Here is a 12,456-nt window from a genome sequence, read left to right as displayed (position 1 = left end):
CCAATAAAACTTTTACATGGACCTGTACATACCATACAGATAAAGACACAACACAGAGATGCACACAAGCAAATCTCTGGCCTTTTCTCTTTCATATTTATAATTGCATGCAAGTTCTACGACATTCTGTTAAGCAGCTTATGACGAGACTAAACCTTAGACCCCTTAACCCCAATAAGCGGCCTGCGGGCCAGGTGCAGCCCGCGGGAGCCAAATGCCGACCCATTGGCACTAACGCATCTGTCATAAAATGTGAAATAAAATGCGCAACATGTGAAATAAAGTGCGTGCTGCTCTACTTTAATTTGACCTCACCCCACACCGTACACTTGACCTACGCTGTAGAACGCGCGTAGATGTAAGACGTACTCCGCACGCTCTACGGTCCTTGACTTGACAGAGCCACTCACCAGCTAAATCACAGATAAACATGGCCTGCACGAAAAAGCGCAGTCAGCCAGAATCTGACTGGACTGATCAGTTTTGACTGATCATTGCCAAACCGACATGCTTGATATGCATGCAGACCGTAGCTGTCTGCAAAGCAGATAATCTCAAGCGGCACTTCAACACTATGCATGCTGCCGGTTTTAATGCCAAGTACCCTAAAAAATCAGGCCACCACAAAAAAAAAAAAAAAGCAAATATGACAACATCATACAAGCACTTCGTTTCTACTATCTGTAAATCAACATCGGCACAAGAGAGTGCAGCAGCTGCATCATTGCGTGTCTCATGGAACCTTGCTAAAGCCACGAAGCCATTCACTGATGCTGAGTTGATTAAAACGTGTGCAACTGATATGGTTGGCGAAGTTTTAAATCATGAAAAAAACAAGAAAACTGTTGTGGCGCTATTAAAGCAGGTGCCATTGTCAGCTAACACGACAACAAGACGAGCAGAACTTAGAGCGGAGGAGAATTTTTCTAATCTACTCACTGATTTGAAGAAAACAGAAGCCATAACACTAGTCATAGACTTGTCCTGTGAATGAACCGATACAGAGCAGCTGTCTGTGTTCGCAAGATTTTTAGATGGGAAAACCTTTCGGGAAGCACTGCTTTGTTTGCTTCTTCTGCCTGGGCACACAACTGGGGAGATCATCTTTAATGAATTAACACAGTTCTTTGACAAGAATGACTTGGATGTGAGCAAAATTGTGTCCGTTGTCACCGATGCGGCTCCATCAATGGTGGGACAACACAAGGGCTTGGTAAGCAGGCTTGCTGCTGTTAACCCAATACTCTTAGCATTTCATTGCATTATTCACTAATCAGTGTTGTGCGCTAAACTGTGTGGGGAAATGAAAGAGGCGATGGATACTGTGACGAGACTGGTAAATTTCATCACGAGAGTTCTAGTCTGCAACATTGCCTATTCAGAGCATTGCTGGAGGAAATGTCAGCAGAGCACAAGGATCTTTTGCTGCATAATGATGTTCGCTGGTGAGCAAAGGCCATGTGTTGGAGAGGGTGTGTGACCTGCACGATGAGCTTGTGTTATTTTTATCCGGACTGCAGAGCCAAAAAGCCCAAGAAATATCAGTTTTTTAAGTGACAATAAGGTGATGGCAGATGTAATTTTTTTGTGTGACATCATGTTTCAACTAAATCACCTTAATTTGCAATTACAAGGCAAGAACCCCACTGTTGCAGACTTGTACAAGGTGGTTGAAGCTTTCTGGTCAAAGCTGAACCTTTTAGAGAGAGACATTCACGGGAGAAATTTGTACTTCCTATGTCTGCGAGAGAATTGTGAGAAGAACACAACGCGGGAGGATCCAGCAATGAAGGATTTCGTGACGAGCCTGAAAAAACTTCAACGAACAATTTGAAAGCTCCCCTAAACGCTCAGATGACATCCAGCTCTTCCTGAGACAACTATTCTCCATTTTGGCTGACGGCCAGTGGACTGCAGAGGCCAAAAGGCCAGTAGTTTCCATTGATGAGGCAACTCTTCAGATGGAGGTCTTGGAGATGGGAACATCTGATTTGCTTAAAACACAATACAAGGATGTTGAGGGTGAATGACTTTTGGATCAGTGTGGTTCCCCAAGTTCAATTCAAAAACATGAGAGCTATTACAATGCTCCTACTCACAATTTTCCCCTCCACGTACATGTGAGTCATCGTTTTCTTCAATGAACTCAATCAAGAATCAGGAAAGAAATAGACTCTCCAATGCACATTTTGGCCAGTGCCTCAGGATGGCAGACATCAGAAAGATTACCTCATCCCATCGCTCTCACTTCTCTCACCGATTGGTGAATGAGCATCCATTTATTTTGTCCATTTGTCCATAATTTAATGGTTGGGTTTGGACTTATTTTGTTTCAAGAGTGCATTTTTTTTCCTTGTGTGACCCTCAACACAGGCCTTAAGAACCCCAGGTCTAAATTATTACTACTACCACCACCACCACTACTACTACCACCACCACCACCACAACTACTACTACCACCACTGCTACTACTACTACTACTACTACTAATAAGAAGAAGAAGAAGAAGAAGAAGAAGAAGAAGAAGAAGAAGAAGAAGAATTCTAATAATAACAATAATAATCATAATAATCATAACAGCAGCAACAGCCACATCTACAACAAACAACTTTTGCTGGCGTGTAGCGCCGCATTATGTAATAACGCCGCATTATGTAATAATGTAATAAATTTTCACATCATTATGTAATAACGCCACATTTCGTAATAACTTGCCGCATTTTGTAATAAAATTCTTGAACGCAATATGTAATAAAGTTTGCCGCATTTTGTAATAAGTTGTTACATATTGCACCGGTTATTACAAAATGCGGATTTTACAATTTTTTATGAAGAAAATGTAATAATTTGGTGCATTATGTAATAAACCACCAAAATTTATGTCTTAATTTGAAAAAAACAAAACGTCAGAACAACATTGATTTTAAGCATTCTAGCATGACTCAACTAAGAATTAATTTTACAAACTAGAAAGATGTTTCATTAGTCAAAACTTATTCAAATATAACTGTTTATTATAATCACAGAGAATGTGTTTGAATTTTCAGAGACAAAAACTGCACTAAATGCGTGTTACAGACACAAACATTATCAGTGCACTGAAATGTCAGGAGACATACACACATCTGCATTATGTTAAACAAATATTATGTGATTAGAAAGCAGACAAAAGATAAAAACAAATATGAAACAGAAAAAATAATGCAGTTTAATTAATTTAATAAACCATCAAAATTATTGTCCATCTGCATTCATAATATGTATAACAATTAGGAAAAATTAAAATTCTCTAACTGGACTAGCATTATACATTATTTTTTGGTTTGGTTCACAACATAGTGGTGATAGCATGTGTGCGTGTACTAAAGCCAGCCACCAGGGGGAGATCCAAACACTTTGGCTTCAGTTTTGCCATGCCCTCTGACCACTTAAGATGGAAAATATTTGAAAGGCAACACGATGAAAGGTATGAACAAATATCAGATTTCAGATTCAGAGAATCTCTCAGAAATGTATGTTGATTGATTTGCAACTAATATGAAATGCTAACAGATTAAAGCCCAAACCTTTAAGTTAGTAACCATTATCTGATTAGCAATGATAAGCTAAACTAGCAGATGTTAGATTGGTTTTAGAAAGTTTCTGAAATGACAGATTAATTTCGGGGACCAATAACAGCAAACTACTGTAAGTTACCGCTATAACATAATACAACAACGTGATATATTCAATTAAACAAAATATTTTTTGACAGCTCTACAGTTCAGCATGATTGTGGCCTGTACCCTTTGGGTTGTCTGCATGGGATATGGACAACAACAATCAATGACTAAAGATGTCTATGAAGTCATTGTGAAGAAACTAAAGGGAGAGTTCAATTTTCCTGTCAATGCACGTACAAGAGTGCAACAAAGTGCTCTGGTGAGGCTGTGGAGAAATAGGAATCTCTACTCTCTGAGCAAGGATGGAGAGACCTTGCTATGTGCCGAGAAGCTAGTAGCTATGAAGTCTGCAGTTGGTGGCATTGTAAAAAAGAAGGTCTGGATGACACAAAGGGATCAGGTGCGAGGAAACTGAATAAGCGACTAAATGAGCAACACTCTGGCATTAGTGAAAGAAAGGCTCAAAAAACACTGGACTGCTCCAGACGCTACCAACTCCACAAGGCTAGATTTGGAAATAAACCCATTCCGAGGCCCATCAGGGCCAAAGAAGTACAGGATTGGCATCAGATTGACCTCCTCGATATGGGAAAGTGGAAGATCAAGCATGGCCATTTCACATATCGATACATCCTCACTGTGATTGATGTCTTTAGTCAATACACATGGCTTAAACCATTAAAAAGTAAAGACAGCTCAGAGATTGCAAGACATCTTTATGATATCTACACTGAACATGGCCCACCTCAAGTTTTGCAGCATGATCAAGGCAGAGAGTTTAAAGGAGCTGTGCGGAGGCTGATGGAATCAATGCAAGTGAGAATAATTGAGAGTTCACCGTACCATCCCCAAAGCCAAGGAAAGGTAGAGAGGACCCACAGAGTGCTGAGGAAAAAGATCATGTATGACCTTGTGAATTGTCAGAGGGTTAACTGGGTTAAACATTTGCCGTCATATTCCCGAGTGCTAAATGAAGACCCAAAGAAAGTTTTAAGTTGGATGTCTCCATTTCAAGTATACTATGGGAGAAAAAGTAACACGGTGATGCATCCCCTGGCAGGTTCTCCATCCAGTGTAATTGGTGAACAATCCACAAATGATCCACAAAGTAATTTACCCTCCCTGAAACAGCGGCTCAGATTTGAGGAAAAACGAAGAAGACAAAGACAAATGGCAAAGAAAGCCACTGAGCATTGCAGTAAACGGATGATCCGGCATGCATCTAAACAAAATCCTCCATCTGTTTATCATGTCAGTGAAGCTGTTTTGGTGAGAGTGAAAGATGGTGCCCATCGAGTTTCAAAACGGTATCGCGTGTTGCCTGGTAGGATCATGAAACGTAACATAAAGCTTTCAAAATACAAAGTTCAGTTCAAGATTCCTGGTGATGCTAAAGTGGAAGAAAAATGGTTCTTTGTTTCTGATGTGACCAGTACAACACGGCAACGAGAAAAAAAGCGCTCTAAATCTTCGAAGTCAGTTCTAACTTTGCATCCACTTTTGATGACATACACACATGAAGACAGACTGAGGGACTATAACTCCTTAGATGTGAGTGTACGGTTTGACCCAGCACCCGATGGAAATTGCCAGTTTAGTGCCATAGCTGATCAGCTTGCTTCATTAGGAATATTCAGATCAGCAGCAATCCTAAGGGATGAAATAGTTCAAGATCTCAGGTCTAATCCATTTACCGTAAATGGAACACCTTTGTCTCACTATGTTGCTGGAAATGACTTGGATGTATACTTGGATAGCATGTCACAATTTGGGACCTACGGAGATCACATCACACTACAAAGGGCAGCTGAGATTTTCAATGTCCAATTTCTCATTATCTCCACACTGGGAACTGATGCCTCTTCTATTATATCTCAGTCTAACACATACTCAGCAAGCTTGCCATTGCTGGTCCTTGGACATATTGTAGAGGAGCATGGAGCACATTATCTCAGTCTGGAGGGGTCAGTGTCTTCATTCATTGAGAATATTGTGGAAGCTGAGAGGGCAAGGACATGTCAAAGATATGAGAATGGATCAAACCAAGAAGATGATGAACCAGATGTTCTCCATGATGATGCCCTGAATGAATGCCATGATGTTACGTTTGTTGAAAACCATCACCATTTCACGGATGAACCAGATGACTGCGCTCTGGAATAACACCATCATGATCCCCTGGATATACCCCATGATGATGCCCTTCTATATGATGATGGAAATTGTGACATGCCCAACCTGCCGACAGAATTGCTGGCATTGTGGCGGACACTAGGGGCTATGCCTCTCACCCAGCAGGACTGTGAGCTGGGGGCGTGGTTTATGTTCCCGGGCTCGCCGGTGCAGGGTTGTTCCTGCTGCAGTTGGTTTTTGGAGTTGAGGAATAAACATCATACTCGCCTTGGTCTCCTGTGTTTTTCCTCATTCCTGCCACATTGGTGACCCCCAATTGAACATATTTGGAGCAGAAGAGGAGTGTGAATCCACTTCGGCCACGCCGCCCCAACTCTCACAGCCGGCCGTTCTCGCTGCGGCTGTGAAACTCCCAGAGTTCTGGCAGAGCGACCCGGCCTCGTGGTTCCAGCATGTCGAGGTGCTGTTCCACCAGCGTGGAATCTCCGCGGACGACTCCAGATACTATTTGGTCGTCGCTGCGCTGGACCAGCAGTCCACACGCCGGGCCATGCAGCTGTTGCGCGCCCCTCCGCAACACGATAAATACGTCGCCCTCAAACATCTTCTGCTCCGGAGGTACAGCCTATCTACCGCAGAGAGGGCAGATAGAATCCTTTCCCTATCCGGTTTGGGCGACGGGACGGCTGTGGATCTCATGGACAATATGCTGTCGCTGCTAGGCTCAGACGAAGGTGGGTTCCTTTTCCCGCACGTTTTCCTGCGCCAGCTCCCGTCTCCTGTGCGCGCGGCTTTGGCTAACTCCCCGTGTCTGGCCGCTGGTGACTGCCGAGGTTTGGCTGAGGAGGCCGATCGGGTCCTGCTGGCTACCAGACGGTTCTCTGTGCAGAGTGTGGCATCGGAGCCTCTGCAGCCGACGTCGGAGGACGCGGACCCGGCAGTGGTGGCTGAAGTGACTGCCCGTAGACGGCGCGGGAGAGGCCTCTGTTTCTTCCACCAGCGGTTCGGCGGCAAAGCGAGGCGCTGCGTCCCTCCGTGCACGTTTGAGGCGGCGGGAAACTCCAGGGCCAGCGCCCACAGCTGCTGCTGAGCGCTGGCGGACATAGTGAGCTGCTCTTCATTAAGGACACGATGTCAGGAAGACGGTTTCTGGTGGACTGAGGCTCGCAAAAGCGCCTACTCCCTCCTGCTAAGACATACAGGTCGGCCGAAGGCGGCGGCCCACAGTTAAGTGCAGCTAACGGTTCGTCCATTGCGACGTTTGGCACAAGGTTGGTGACTGTTTGCTTCCACGGGCGCCATTTTGAGTGGGACTTTGTAGTCGCCGCCATTACTGTTCCTATTATCGGCGCGGATTTTCTGTGTGCTAATGGTCTGCTGGTTGATGTTGCAAACCGCCGTTTAATTGATGCTGTCTTTCGCCACTGTTCCGTGCGAGACAGGGGGAGCCGGGCCGTTAACACACGCTAACTTTTTAGCATTAGGGGATGTTTTTCAGCGTTTGCTGGCGGATTTTCCATCGGTGACTACACCTGCCTTTTCCACCGCGGTTACTAAACACGGGGTAGAACATTTCCTTCCCACTCTGGGACCGCCAGTTTTTGCGCGCGCGCGGCGCCTCGACGCGGTAAAATTGGCTATAGCTAAGGAGGAGTTCGCCATCATAGAGCGTCTGGGTATAGTGAGGCGTTCCAACAGCCCGTGGGCCTCGCCGCTTCACATGGTGCCCAAGGCGGATGGGTCGTGGCGGCCTTGCGGCGATTTTCGCCGCCTGAACAACGTCACTGCCAACGACCGCTATCCCATCCCACACATACAGGACTTTTCCATACGCCTGGCAGGTACCACTATTTTCTCTAAGGTGGACCTGGTGCGCGGCTATCATCAGGTTCCCGTGCGTGCAGAGGACGTGCCCAAGACCGCAGTGATCACCCCGTTTGGGCTTTTTGAGTTCATGCGCATGCCTTTTGGCTTGAAGGGGGCAGCGCAAACCTTTCAGAGGCTGATGGACTCGGTGTTGCGTGACCTTGCTTTCGCGTTCGTTTATCTCGACGACATATTAGTGGCCAGTCCGTCAGCTGAAGAGCACCTGGCGCACCTGAAACAGGTTTTCCATCGTCTGGACGAACACGGCCTGATAGTCAACCCGGCCAAGTGTCAGTTTGGACTGCCGGTGATTGACTTCTTGGGTCATCGCATTTCGCCGCAAGGCGCGGTCCCGTTGCCTTCTAAGGTGCAAGCGGTGGCGGAATTTCCCCGCCCAGTCTCTGTTAAGGCATTGCAGGAATTCTTGGGCATGGTGAATTTCTATAACCGTTTCCTCCCTCGCGCTGCCCACCTCCTTCAGCCACTTTACGAAGCCCTGCGGCTTAAGAAGGCTAACGACCCTGTCGACTGGACTCCCGAACGGGTCCAGGCCTTTGACGGAGCTAAGTGCGCCCTGGCTAACGCTGCCCTCCTCGCCCATCCCACACCCAAGGCGTCCATAGCTTTAACTACCGATGCGTCTGACATAGCTGTGGGGGCTGTGGTTGAACAGCATGTGGCGAATGCGTGGCAGCCACTCGCATTTTTTAGCCGCAAACTACAGGATAGCGAACGCAAGTACAGCATTTTTGACCGGGAGTTGCTGGCACTGCACCTTGCAACCCGGCATTTCCGCTTCCTGCTGGAGGGTCGCCCATTCACGGCTTATGTGGATCATAAGCCGCTGACTTTTGCCATGTCCAAGGTGACTGAGCCGTGGTCTGCTCGTCAACATCGCCACCTAGCGGCGATCTCCGAGTTCACAACAGACATTCAGCATGTGGCCGGGAAGTCCAACCCTGTTGCTGATTGTCTGTCGCGTGTGCTTGTGTGTCCTGTGCACCTCGGTGTGGATTTCTCCGCTATGGCTGCCGACCAGCCCAGCGACCTGGACGTCCTTGCCCTTAGGTCAACGCGTACCGGTCTCAAGCTAGATAGTCCATGGGCCAGACGATATTTTGGTACACTCAAGGTGGCAAAACTTATTTATAATTTTTGAAAGGATCCATGTCTGTAGATGATATTTTGGTATGATAACCATTCCTGAGTGGCAGCTGTATCACAGTTATCAGCTCATGAAGTTAACCACCCGCTAAACTAAATTGCATTTTAGACGCTGGTGCATATCCTGGTTTAGCCTCATGGTCAGGACATTTTTCAATGTTCTATAATATTGTCTTTGGTATCATTTTAAAGGGGACATTCTTAGCTTTCATTCAAGCCCTGTTGTGGATATTTCTCACAAATATAGAGGTCACTTGAGCTCTTCAACCCGTCAATAACACACATCTTTCTGCAATTTTCGCCTAAACTATATACTTTCTTTTAGCCCTGTGGCATCTAGGAATATCAGGGACACAAAACACAAAAACTGGAATACTCATAGGACTGTAAAGATTCAGAAAATGTATAATATACCCATACTATTTCATTGTGTGAGGTGATTGTGAGCCTTAAATGAGAACTAGACCAAAGCCAGTTAGGTCACAAACTGGTCTCTATACATTTGTTTAAATACACAATCAAAATACATGATAAAAAGGAATACCATAGTGAGGTAATGAACTATTTTAATATTTTAAACAACATTGACATTTACATATACTTAGTCAATGATACATGTAATCCCATATCATTAGTGGGTATATGTAATGGTAAGGGGTAGGGTAATGGGTATATGTGAATATGGTTACATTATTGTTATCAAGCTCTGGGTAACCAAGTCCAGAATCAACATCCTGTGCATCAATAGACTACTACCACAGTAATACCATCAGAATCATCACACTGTCATTCATCAAACTGCTCGTTTCTCTCATCATCTGACTCCCCAAGTTCAAAGTCCAGTTCTGGACCATCCTGCTGTTTTTGGTTACTGCAGGTCTGTAACCTGCACATGTCTGTGCATGGAAGTCCATTTGACAGGCACATGCAGCTTGGCATTTTGCATGAATGCACACACTTGCATGTTAGCATTTCCAAGACCACATCTGGTGCAGGTGGGGAGCGCATCCAGTAAATGGCCAGCTTGCCTTCATCGTCTGTCCATCCATACTCAGTAGGGCTTGGCACCACAGGGTTAGCCTGCAGACAGCACTTCCATATTGCTGCCTGATAGTTGGCTCGTTGAACATGCATAAAGAGACAGTCTCTACATGGTGGCAGCTGGCTGGACTCAACCTCTCCCCTTTTGGTGCAGAAGAGCTGGTAACGCAGTTTGTTCACCTCAGCAGTGCTGCTATTAGCAACATACATCCGACAGGTGAACTGCTCAATTTTCTGGAACAGCTCATCACTCACATTCCATGTCTGTCCCAGTTGACTAAAAGTCTCTTGGCAGGAAGTGTGCTTTCTCACTATCTTCAGGGCATTCAGCTTCCCTCGACCAGCGAATGCACTGACAGTGTCGCAGCCTGTGAAGGCATGTAAGCCAATTAGGCTGTCACAGATGCTGTCTCCAAGTGAACTTGCCAGTTTGGTGATGTCGACAAACCGTGTGCGGTTCTGAGTCCCACACTTCTGGTAGATGGGACAGGTGATGTCCTTCTGGAAGCCAAGACAAAGCACCATGACATCAGTGTCCTCAGCTGTGATGATAACTGACTTTGAGCCCGCATTTGCTGCATGCAATGCATGCAGGAGCAGACGGGTGTCAGCTTCTTCATGTGTGGAGTGCAGTTCTGCTGCTTCCTCACACCCATCTTCTGTCAACTTGTAGCAGGTTTCCTCACAGGTCATGTACAACACCTTGCCATGCAGCATAGCTCTGTATCGTGGGAGTTTCCACTCTTCCACCAGAAACTTGATGAGACTGGTCTTGTTGGAGGAACTGCACAGAAATTTTCTCCACTGCTGGACGTGGTGTCCCCCTGCAAGATTCTTGTACTGGAGAGTGATGTCTCCACCCCGGTTCAGTCGTTCAGCATCTTTGATCGAAGTCTGGTGATAGACATCAAAAACAACATCAATCCTCCCACTCTGTGCTCCCTCATGGAGGACCTGGGTCAAGGCTGACTCTGCCACCTGTGCAAAGGTTTTGTTGTTGCCATTCATTTTTTGGACCAGGCTCATCCCATCAATGATGGAAGTAGATGGGATTGGGATGTCTTCTGCAGGAGATACATTCTTTTCAAGCTCTCTGGCAAGTGCAGCCTTGTTTGTTTTTCGTAAGGACCCATCAGCATTTGCCAGTGCCCATGGTAGTGGGCCCAATGGGTAGGCAAGGACATCCTTCAGATTCACCTTCCTGCTTTCAGCCACCAGGATCATGTGACTGAAAAGGTTTCTATCTGCCTTCAGAACCACATCCTGTGCTTTCTTTCCATGAGCTTGTTTTGTGCTGACATTGGAGAATGTTTTCAGACTTTGCTTGGTCATCTTGTCGTGGAATTTCACAGGTGGTGGGTCTGCATCTAACCTTGTTTGCTGGAATGCTTGGTAGGCCTCTTCTCCTTTCTCAAGAGCTCTCAAGAGATCTATGGTCACATCAGGTGGAGCCATGTTGCCAGTGGAGAGGCTAACCAAATCAATCTCATCAGGGGACATAGGATTGAGCCAGTTATTCTCCATAAGGTCCATGAGAGACTGGACATCTGCTTCATCTCTCTTGATCCTTGGACTCTGTAGATCTGGATGAGACCATTTGCACCTGCCTTGACCTGTCAGGTCTCTCAGCTGTCTGAGGTACATGCTTCTATACTCAGCTGTGAGATAATATTTGGTCACAGCTCCTGGCTTCAAGCTGAATCCCTTTGTCCCTCCAGCTGTTTGGGTGTCTTTGTTCACCGTTTCTTCTATAGCTTGGTCAACAGGGATTCGGCCAAAGGGATTGGTGGAGCCCAGTTGGACTGAGAAGCCTCCTTCCATGAATTCTGTGTACACATCTGGGTGTGTGATGGGCAGCTCAGACATCTGGGCGTAGTAGTAGGGGAGGTAGCGTGCATAATTCATCCTGTCATAAGCAAAGCACCATGGGATCATTGCTCGAATGCTAGCCAAGTGTAGCATCCAGTCTCCCTCTCTGGATGCTCGGATGAGCCCCAACAAGATTTCAACCATGTCCAAATAGGACATCCAGAAGTTCGAGAGGCTGCCGTTTCCACCTCTAAGGAACTCACGGTAGACTTCAAATAGATCCATGATGCGTGTACAAGAGCTGTTCTCGAGGACCTCCTTCAAAGCATGTTGTGAGACTTCTTTCCCAAGGCTGTCAATGGTCTTCAGTGTCTCATTCAGGTGAACCATGTCATTCCTGTGAGTTTCTTCCAACCAGGACAGGAAACCATTCAAGGTCAGTCGCATGAGAGCCTCATACAGGAGCTTGTGTAGTCGCACTGCCCTGTTGTACTTGCGGCCATCCATAACACCAGCAATTGAGCCTTCTGCAATCATGCCAGACTCAATGCAGAGGTCTTTGAGTCCAGCATCTTGGAAACGCTTTCCTATTATTGCCAGCAGTGTGCAGATGGTGTGGAATACCCCAAGCCTAACGATGATATCATGGAACTTGTCATGGTGTTTCCATGTGATCTCGACAGCCTTCGCATACAGGGCTTGGTCAAAGACACAGACAATCTTCCTCAGGCCTAAGCACTGCATGATGCTCAGTGACTGGTTAAGCACCTCGTTGACAGTA

The 12,456-nt window shown here is 46.1% G+C and overlaps 1 protein-coding gene across 2 annotated transcripts in view; it reads right to left on the bottom strand.

The window, feature by feature from the left end:
* bcl2l12 (BCL2 like 12) overlaps positions 1–12,456 on the bottom strand; it is a 28,119-nt gene that overhangs the window by 3,200 nt on the left and 12,463 nt on the right. The gene's annotated exons all lie outside the window — the stretch shown is intronic.

This window comes from Lampris incognitus, chromosome 10, assembly GCF_029633865.1.
Source record: "Lampris incognitus isolate fLamInc1 chromosome 10, fLamInc1.hap2, whole genome shotgun sequence".
Taxonomy (NCBI): domain Eukaryota; kingdom Metazoa; phylum Chordata; class Actinopteri; order Lampriformes; family Lampridae; genus Lampris; species Lampris incognitus.
The sequence above is the reverse complement of the archived record's forward strand: the minus strand, read 5'-3'. Positions and strand labels throughout refer to the sequence as shown.